Genomic DNA, 10825 nt, shown 5'->3' on the forward strand with positions numbered 1-10825 from the left:
ATTTACGTTCTTCTGCAGCTAAGCCTAATCTAGTTTCCCCATGGCAGGGTGAATTGTCATAAAGGTGCCTTTTGATGAAATGGTTCCGTAGGACCCACAGAGAATAATAGCTAATTTCTAAATGAAGAAACCAAAAAAGCAAGATCTTGAAATTCTTTAACCCATCCTTCAGGGGTCCAACAGAATTGGACTGGTGCTTCAGTGAAACCCTGGTCATGTATGCTATCTACTTCCACAGGCAGTGAAGAACTGCATTCCTACGTGTGCTTGCTCATTTAGGTCCGGGTCTTACTGATGACGTCTGGGGTAATACAAGGCCCATTCCTCTAGTGGGCAGGAAAAAGTAGTGTTCATATTTCTTTGCTAATTCCTTATATGTGTCATGTTAAAATGTGTCTACTACCTCTCATATTAGTAGGAATATATCCCAATATTAAGTATCCCAATACAACAAGATAATCATTAAGTCAACTTTCAGTATATAAACACACTGCACGCTGGGCAATGAAGGTGTATCCTTTTTATCTCAGTCCTCAGGAAGCAGAAGGAGACAGATCTCTGTGAGTTCAGGCCAGCATGGCATACAAAGCAAGTTCCAGGACAGCCAGAGCTTTTACACAGAAAACAGATTTAGAAACCCTGTCTGGAAAAAAAAAAAACAAAAGAGCCACACAAACCAACCCAAAACACGGTGCTTCTTTCTAACATGCTTGGTGATTTTCCTGAGCACACACCAAGGACCAGTACAATAGGTTTGAACCTATCTTCATTTGAGCAGGTAAACGGTTTCCATTCTCCCCTGCCATAGTCCACGTGGCTGTGCAGGAGGCTTTTTAGGTTATGTCATACTTTTTCTCAGAAACGGTAACTCTGGTATCTTGTAATTTGAAATTTCCACAGGACAGATGTATTATTCAACTCAAAGGGAGATTTCAAATTGAAATGGGGACTATGATGCACAAGGTTTGTAAATTGGTTAAAGTAGGCTTGTAGATACGTCACACTTTAGTTCTGAGGGTCTGGGTTTAATCCCCAATGCCATTAGAAAAACGGAATTCAGTTTGTGGACTAATTAAAGGTGCCTGCTTTCATCCTTGTTGAAGAGGTGTGGAGGTTGCTTGTGTGAAACAGTTTTAATTAGGTACTCCTGAGACAATCTGACGACTGTTCAGAAGTAGTTTACAGAATCTGGCATATTTCCTGAGCTCTACCTGTCTCGTGAGGTGAGCAGGCTGCCTGGCAATGCTTGGGGTAATAGTAGTTGCCTCCCATGCTCTTCACCAGCAATGCTCCGCAGTGTCCTCTCTTCTCCGCAATGGTGGTGACAGAGAATTTTTCTAGTCTACACATGTCCTCTTGTCCAGATTCTTCTTTCCTTCTGCAGGCATCTTGCAGAGGGTCACGGTACACAGGAATCACTCAGGTGGAGGTAAACATGATTACGTAAATGTGGAGAAAAGAAAAGAAAGTATCTGTTTAGAAGGTTGATGTGCGTTTTGCTTGCATGTATGTCTGTGCACCAAGTGCTTGCAACGCCCACAAAGGGGAGAGGATGACTCCTGACACCCTGGATGGAGGTGGAGTTCCAGCCCCTGTATACTACCATGCGGGTGCTGAGAAAGGAACCTGGTTCCTCTGGACAAGCAGTCAGGGCTCTTCCCTGCCGGGCAGTGTCTCCGGCCCATGAACTTTAGAGTTTTCTGTTAGGAATGAGTTCCTCTGCTCTGCTTCACAGCCTCACGCTTACATTCTTTTCTCTCTGTTTTGAGAGTTTATGTAGTTTTGTTTAATGTACATTAGTGATTTAAGGAATGATAGGGACATAAGAAACAGTCAAAACATTGTGAGACAATTCTCTCTGTACCATAGTACCATCGCAGAGCCTGAAACTGCTGGTTTTGCCTTTGGTGAGGAGAGACTCCCTGCCTTGCAGTAGAGAGTGTGGTTGAGGAAAGGATGGCTGGTGTGAGCTCCTAGTCCTGGCCTAGACTGACCCTGTTCTGCACACTTTGTCCCCTGCTGCTGAGTGCACTTCCCCCACTCTTCTTCAAGTCCTTCTGCTCTCCACCCTCTCTCCTGGCCCCACAGTCACCTATCCCACTCTGCTCAAAGGTCACTTCACTCCAGCAGCTCACTGCCCAAGTACCTTCCGTAATCACAACCCTGCCCTCTGTAGCTCAAACCCCAGCCAAGCCTGGAACCTGTTAGCCTCAGCCTGTTGTGATTGTTTCTGTCTTTCAAGCAGGTTTCCCCGTGGTTAAAAAGAATACAGGCAGGATCACACCAGCTGGTGAGTAATAACAGAGGACTGGGCCTGTGAGGTGACTCCGTGGATAATGACACTTGCCACCAAGCCTGACAACCTGAGGGTGAGCACCAGATGCCATGTGGTGGAAGGACAGTGCTGACTCACGCAAGTTGTCCTCGGAAATCCACGTGTTCTGTGGCATGCGTACATATCCCCCCCCCCCCCGTCTCTCTCTCTCTCTCTCTCTCTCTCTCTCTCTCTCTCTCTCTCTCTCTCACACACACACACACACACACACACACACACACACACACACACAAAGAAGACAGATATGATACAACACAACATGTGTATGAAAATAACATTATTTTATATGCTTTTAAAATGAGTTAAAATGTTCCTTTCTGCATTTCTTCTTTTTATTTATGTTAGGAATTTTCCTAATGTGAGCTCTCTGCCGACACAAAAATCCCAATCAAGCCAAATCACAAGCCAAATTAAAAACTGTTTAGGTTTAATGGGATTCTTGCGCTCTCGGGTGGCCCCGACACTGTACTGGGAAGCCTCAAATGCGGACCATGTTTGTGGGGGTGGGGTGGGGAGAGACTATGAGGGAACTTTCCAGGGAAGCAGTTTAAATAGAATGGGGGAATGGTCAATATTTGGTGGGCTCTCTTGATCCTCCTCTGGGGGAAGGGTCAAGGCTTGGTGGGCACAGGGCTGGGGCCTCCAAAGATGGAGGCCAGAGACTGGGACTTGGGACTTATATTCCAGACTATTTGTATAAGGGGGCAACAAGAAGCTGAGGTGATACTTTGACTAACATTTAGGCTCTCTTAAAAAAAGAGGGCATTGATTCAAGTCTGGCTACTTCCTGCGGGCATGGGGTGATGTGGGAGAGGGGAGACCACGCTCAGCAAGAGGTATGGCTGGAAATGCATCCCATGTACTGTCATCCCAGAGACGCCAGGCAACTGTTCCTTGGGGGAGGTGAGAAGGCAGGTGTCTAGGAAAACAATACTGTTATTACTAAAGATGAGTGTGACAGGATGAGGAGCAGGTAGGCCCTTTGTAGTGGAATCCTGGAAAACCAGAGTGTGGAAGATCAAGTGTCCTGAGTAGGTGCCTGCTTGAGCCTGGAGAGATGGTACCAGCACGGGTGTCCCAAGAGCTTGGCATCCGAGGGGGTGGTGAGGATTACCATGTGAGGTCCTGTCCATCAAGGTTCGAGAGACCTAGGAGTTAGCTGTTTGAGGAGTACTCTGTCCCCTGGGGAGAGCAGGGCAAGTTTAGGGACATTAGAGTTCACTGGTGTGGGGGCAGGGAGACAACTGTCAGTGTGTGAATGAAGAAGAGACCTTAAAAGGGAAAGATAGGGTAGGCACCCAGCCAGTGGAGGAGTTTGGACTGGGAGGTGATGGCTAAGGAGAAAGGGCCTGCCATAAAGCAGCTTAAAGGGCTCAGGCCCATAGGAGAATGTGCGGGTGACTCTGAGGTGAGTAAGAGCAATGGGGAAAAGTTAGGGCCAAGATAACCTGAGTTCAGGGGAGAACTTGATTAGCTGTTGTTTGATGAATCCATTGGCCCTCTCCACTTTTCCTGAGGGTTGTGGATGGTAGGGGGTGTGGAATTTCCATGAGATGTTGAGAGCTTCTGACACGAGCTCCATGACCCTGGAAGTGAAGGCTAGCCCATTGTCTGTCTGGATGGTTCGTGGGACACCAAGCCGAGAAATGATGTGGTCCAGGAGTACCTGAGCCACCACATCTGCTGTTTCCCCGGAGGCTGGAAATGCTTCTATCCATCCTGCAAAAGTGTCCACAAGTGTTAAGAGATAATGGAGTTTTTTATGAGTAGGCATATGAATAAAATTAACTTGCCAATGTTTGCCCAGTTGGTGTCTGCAAAGCTGGTGTAGAGACTGACGTATGTGGAGAGCCCCTTGTGGGTTGGCCTAAACACATGTCTGGCAGGAGGAGTTAACCTGTAAAATAGAATCTCTGAGATGGGTAGGGTTAAAGAGGGGCTCCAAGAAGCAGGACAAAGCTTTGGGGCCTATGTGTAAGATCTGGTGGATGTCTGAAATGATTGACAATGCCTGGCCTTGAGGAAGGATGAGACCGTTATTTAAATAGAACCATCCATCCTTTGTTTTTGTGGCCCCCCCTTTTTATAAGCTCGTCTCTTCAGGTTGGTAACAGGGCTGATAGGAGGGAGTTAAGAACAAACTACGTTCTGTGGAGTCTGAGGAGCTGGAGGCCAGCCTCTGGGTCACTGAGTCAGCCTTGGCATTGCCCAAGGCCACTGAGTCCTTGGAGTACTGGTGTCCCTGACAGTGAATAATGGCTACTTCTGCAGGGAGCTGGGGTGGCTCAGAGGTGCAAGTAGTTCTGCCACGATGGACTATGCGGAGCAAGTGGCAGTACCATATATATCGTAATAATGGCACAGCTTAATTTTTAGACTGGGCAGGCAAGCAGGAATGCCATATTTCCCTTAATAATGGCACAGCTTAAGTTTTAAGAAATACATAGCATTTTAACAAGTGCTTCTGGACAGTAAAGAATTATAGATACGCAATAAAGACAAATCCAGATGACTCATAGTGTTGGATAAATGTACAAAGGTTTGGAACAGAGAAAAAAAAGAATATAGAGAGTCATAAGGTAATGCTTTTTAAAAAAGGGTAAAATCTTTAAAGAGATAGACTACAGATAGTCACAGATTAAAAACAGTAAAGAAAAATAAGCCATGTAAAAATGGAAAATTCACAGAGTCTGAATTATGTATATTATTGTATTATCTTTGAATTTTTTGACTGTGAATGAGCTAAGTACAGAAGAACATTTCATTGTATTGGCTGCTAAGCTAAACCAGCATGTATATTATAAAGGTATCATGACTTCCAAAATTTGAGTCTAAGGATATGTTGTTTTAGAAAAGAGGTTCTTCTTTTGTTTTTACAGAAGATGAGAACCTGTGGATTGCTTCCAGATCAATACGGTTTGATAGATCACGGCCCCCTGAAAGCTTGCTGTGAACACCCTCAAAAACTACTTCGCCCAACTGCTGCCTGAGATGAACCTAACACAGGATACACCATAAAAGACCTTGTTAACAGCGGCCCCAATCAGCAGGAAGAAGTATGGAAAAAACTACACCCATACTCCCAAATATTGTCTATAAATATTTGCTTACATTTAAAGGGGGATATACTATAGAGATGGATACTTTGCATTGGTATGGATCTTCCTTTATTGATACAATTTTAAGGTCAATCTTGTTATATGTATATTTCTGCTCTTGATTAAGGTTTTGTGATTGGGTAGTTCCTTTAAAAATTTAATGTGTAATTAAGAAATATAGGTTAATAGATAGCCATCTCTAATAGTCAAGCTTGTAGTCATGGGCCTCTAAAGACAACGACTAGGAAGTCAGAACTTACCCAGACAAAGCTGATCTTAGCCTGGCAGGTGCAGGGGAGGGGGTGTTTTCCCAACATGTGACCCTGGGCTGGTAAGAAAAACAACTCCCTCCGTGGGACCTCCAGATAAAAAGTTTTTGCAGCCCAATAAATATCTCCACCAAACAATAATCCAAATCAGACCAAATAAAACCAAATTAGAAAAAGCCCAGGTTTAATGGATACCAAGGCTCACAGGGAAGCAGGGGAAGGAAGACCAGTAAACCGCATGTTTGTTCTCTGGGTTGCTGTTTCAATACCATATGGGACTGCTTTTGAGCATCTCTGAGTAGGGTTCACCATTTGGTGAGGTTTTTCAGAGGTGGAGTCTGGACTGAGGCAACGCCCAAGGGAGGGGACTTGGAATGGATCTTTCACCTAAACATTCCAGACTCTTTGGATATATGGATGCCAGGGGATGGGGTAAAGCCTTAACCTAAACAATCCAGAGGGTGCCAAGGCCAAATTGCATGCTACAGCCCTGCTTGGTAAGGTATAAGAGTCTCTATTTGGTGTGGTACATGTTTTGAAGACATTAACAGGCATGCAGAGTGTCTAAGGCTTGGAACAAGTGGTAGGTTCAGAGTCCCAGAAGAGAGACCATTGGGGAAGGTGTAGCCAGTTACAGTGAAGACCTGAGTAGTGCTTCTCACCAATGTTTTATTGTTTATTTATTCACATATACAGGCCTAGACACAAACTGAAACATCTCATGTGTCCACAATGCAGGCATTAAGTACAGGAGTGCCCAGGCAATCACAAAAGAGATGCGAACACTGGCATACCAACCTATGCAGAACCCCATCAATGGACAGGCTGTATTATCATATTACCTACAGAACATACATTCAAAAGTGGTAGCTTCCAAAGGAAAAAGGGATGGAGGTACAAAAACATACTATGTAAACCAAGGAACTGATGTACATTATGAAAAGAGTCTGAACGCTTATGAAACGCCTGAAGGCTTATAAAGCACATTTAAGCATTTCAGACAGGAATCGTGCAGTTTATCAACCACTCAGTGCTCGAACAAGCCTGCAGCCCCTCCTCTGGGCCTTTAAGCTCAAGACAGAGGTGCAGTCCAGATGCTCAGTAGGAAGCAAGAGGTTGCCTGCCTTGGATCTCAGTCACAAGGATGGGCTGGGAGGCTTCACTGCTCCAACTCATGCAAGACCTGAAGGGAGGAAGGATGGGATGAGGACCACCTAAGGATGATAAGTCCCTAAATCCCTTTCCTGACTCGCTCCCCTTTCTTCTTTGTCTCCCATAATTGAAGATTTGTCACTAACACAAATGGACACACATATTCCTGCCTGGATTCCCCACCTCCAGCCTCATATTCCCTCATTCCTCCATCGCTGGCCACCAACCTACTCCTGTCAGGCCCATGGTCTCTAAATATAACCTTCCTGGTGTCAGGAAAGCTTTTTGAATTTCCATTACTCAGTCCTCCTGGCCTAGATGCATATGCACAGGTGTGTGTGTGTGTGTGTGTGTGTGTGTGTGTGTGTGTGTAAGACAGAGAGAGAAAGAGAGAGAGACACAGAGACAGAGAGGAGGGGGAACACACACTGGTGTTTTTGAGTAAGTGCTGGTATGGGAAAGTCAGAGGACAGCCTGGAGTGTCAGTCTTTCCCTTCCTGTTAGGTTGCTTTGAGACTTGTTTGAGGACTGTAACAGAAACATGGTGGTTTAAATGAGGCAAACAAAAGCCTCTAAATATTTTTCTTCTGTGGTTCCTCACCATGTTTTAGGATGCTTGACTTTAAAAGTGCTGTTTGAGGTGCCGACTTGAAGCTTGTGAAAAACTGTCAGATGAGTTTTGGCTTGGAATGTAGGCAGTACTCCTGACACTTGAGAAGTGGCCCTAAACATACTTCTGCCATTTTTCACTCTGTATCTCTGTGAAGCAGCATCCTTGTTACTGACGATTATAAATTAAAAGTACCAATCAACTCTGAAAAATATGGAAGATACTTTATGCCCCACAGTGTCCAATTTTGAGGTAAGATTTAACACTTTGGGCAAAATTAAGCAAGCACATCCATTTCCTTGGCATTCACATTTATCTTTAACAAATGGAAAATTACATGTACACCAAGGACTAGTATTGAAGTAAATTTCTTTATAGTTTATTATCTGTAAATGTTTTGCTTGTATGTCTATCCTTCGTGCCTATATATGTGGGTCCTGTAAACATTTCTTCAGTTGGAAAGGGGTTTCAAGACAGGAAGCTTCAAGAAGCCCTGGTCTAGGATTCCTCTCCCACCCTTGCCAGAGCCCTGTGATCAGCCAGCCACCTCTCCAGCTTCTTCCTGACCATTCCTTTCCACCAAGTCTGTCCAGGGTGGCTTCCTCCTACACTCCCTAGACCCTATTTGCCTCTGTGCTTGACAGTGTCCAGCCTTGCTTTCCAGACACACTAGAGGATTAATTGGCTTCTCAGCTTATGAGGCCCTTACCCTCTGGGTGGGTCATTTGAGATTTGGTGGCAAAATACACCTTGAGGAGGAACCAAGGCTGCACACTGGACTGAGATTCGCCCTGAGACCAGAGACTATATCTCCTTCCATGTATGTCTTCTACAGACCTCTATGGTGTGCGGTAGAATGGGGACATGGGGCCTGGGTGAGGAAGCAGGATCCTGGCTTATTCTATTTCTTTCATGTAACATGCGGCCTGCCCTGAGGCAAGTGCCTGCAACCCCCAAGAGCCTCGGTGTCCTTCTCTCTCTGGACATCAGGACACCAGTCGGTTGCTGCTGAGCATAAAACTAGAGGAGCTGAGCATTCTCCAAGCAATCCTTAAGTGCCCTCTCTGAAGTCTGCTCCAGACCCAAAGTCATTCAAACTACCAACTTACCCCCATGTGCCCAGCTATGGCCAACTTGTCACAGAGCCTCCCATCTCCCACCCATTTCCACCCCATGGTCCTGTTTAAGAAGCCAGCTACCTGGTTAGCTGTGGGTCTGGCGCCAGGTCCAAGAAGAGTTCTTCAGAGTCATCAGGGCCGCAGCAGCCTCCAGTATCTCCTCACACTCGAAGGTGGCAGAAACCGAGGCCTGGTCAGGGGCAACGGGGCCCTGTAAAGAAACAGGTGTGAGGAGAACAGGAGCTGGGCACCCACCACCTCTTCTCAGAAGTACAAATGCCCTTTCAGTGCCCAGCTGCTCCCCAACCCCTAGGCGGTCTGCTCAACACATCCACTTAGCTCCTCCTGCCCAACAATCTGGAGCCAAAATTTCTCTGCAGGAACCTGTGGCTCTGGTGGATGATACTCCATGGAGGAACATGGCAGGGGGGTCAGATCTGAGCATCTTGAAACAAGAGATGAGGGGATTAAACACTTGGATGGGTGGGCAGCACCAATACATTGAGACTGACAAGGTTTCTGCAGTACCAGAAGGTAGGAGTTCGAAGGACTGTGGAGACCCTAGACCCTGTGACTTGGACATGTCCTTTGTCCTGCACAGCCTGTTTTCCTTTCCACACCCCGTCTGACACGTTTTTCCTGAGGCATTAATCGTTACAAGCCCTTTTTGATTCTCTCCAAGATACACATTGAGGAAGACATCAGGGAACCATCAGTTTTTGCATTTTGATCTGCAAAGTCCCTGCAGAGATATGGTGGCCTTCTGTTTTCAGGGACTGGTTCTTGCCAGCATTTTGCTCAGCCACCACAGATGATGAAGCCCAGAGCAATTCTAGGAGGCTTCTTTTGCTGGCCTCTGTGGCCCTCGTCACCATGACCCTAGGTTTCACCGGGACCTTCTGTCTCACCCATCTGTAGCCATGTAGAGAAGCAGTGCCCACGTGTTGAAGGCCCACTGTGTGGCAGGCCTTGTGCCGGTGTTTTCTTCAGTGGGAAAGGTATAGGAAGCTTTTGACAAAGTTCCCACTAGGGAATGCATGCTTGGGAAATAAAGCCACGTGTACCAAATCTCTGGAGTAGGAACTGTCAAATCATGAGAGGACCCTGTCCTTGCCCCCACGGTCTGACACGCAGCCTTCTCTTTCCCACAATCATCCCCTTCCTGCTTCTCCTACTGACACAATCCCGGGGCTGGATACACACTGACAGGAGACACAGCCGGCTCCACGGTCCCTCTCTACTCACGGGTTGGACAAGGCAAAAGCCTCATGGAGCTCCATGGAAGGCAAAGCAATCAATTGCTGGCCCAAGGTCGTTGTCATGAAGGGCACAGGTGAAAATGCTGGGAGCCAGCAGAGGAACGGAGATCCTTGGGAGCTCTCCTACAGAGACAGGGACCACAGGGATTGAGTTCCAGGCCAGCCAGGAAGAAAAGGGCTGGGCAAATTTTAGGCTGAGGGCAGGAACCCAGAATGTCAGGGCTCTGAAGAGCCTGCAGAACCCTCCTCCAATTGCAGCATGGTCTACTGGCACTGTGGAGACTGAGGCCCAAGGGCAAGTGCCCTTTTCCAGGGCCACACACAAGGCTGTGTGCTGACCAAATGTTAGAGGTGGAAGCCCTGACTTTAAGACACGGCTGAAAGGGACTTGACAGTGAAAGACAGGAGCCACCTACTCTAGCAACAGATTCTCCTTACCTCCTGGGGGCTTGTGAGGGGCAGGACTTCAGGCTGGCATACTGTGTTCTCATTCCCAACTGTAAAAAGACCACCAATTCCTCCCCGCTGGCTACCCACCAGCCTCTCCCACATATGCTCACCACCATTCTGAGAACTCCTCACAATGGACCTTCTTAAAGAGCCCACCCCAAATCTCTGCTTCCTGAAAACTAGTGCTGCTATCATTGATACCATGTCTTCTACCTGGGACACTGAGGTCCAGGGTGTACTCGCTCAGGGTCACACTGCAGTTCTCAGACAGACAGGGCTGGCTACATAGTTACTCACGCTGCACTTCCCTCCAATCAAACCCAGCCTCCCTCCCCAGCCAAGGACACTCACTGTGACCTCGTGCTTTGGCAGAGGACTTCTTGCCCTGACAGAGGGGTTTGTGGGCTACAGCCCTAGTTGTCCTTGGTAGTCAAACCTGTCTTCTCTTTAGTAGTGCGCCATGCACCCTCTTCTCAGAACCCAGAGCAGGCAGGGCTTCGCTGTGTTCCCTACAGTAGGGGTTTGAAGGACTAT

The 10825-nt window shown here is 46.9% G+C and overlaps 1 long non-coding RNA gene across 1 annotated transcript; it reads right to left on the reverse strand.

Moving 5' to 3' along the window:
* Nucleotides 1–6351: 6351 nt before the first annotated feature.
* On the reverse strand, nucleotides 6352–8795 carry LOC148117218 (uncharacterized). Its single transcript, XR_015736970.1, has 2 exons — nucleotides 8664–8795; nucleotides 6352–6885 (listed from the first exon to the last, which is right to left on the reverse strand). It is a non-coding gene; the product is annotated as an uncharacterized LOC148117218 (long non-coding RNA).
* Nucleotides 8796–10825: the final 2030 nt, after the last annotated feature.

The sequence above is a fragment of the Myodes glareolus genome, chromosome X, assembly GCF_982192425.1.
Source record: "Myodes glareolus chromosome X, mMyoGla1.1, whole genome shotgun sequence".
In the NCBI taxonomy this organism is placed as follows: domain Eukaryota; kingdom Metazoa; phylum Chordata; class Mammalia; order Rodentia; family Cricetidae; genus Myodes; species Myodes glareolus.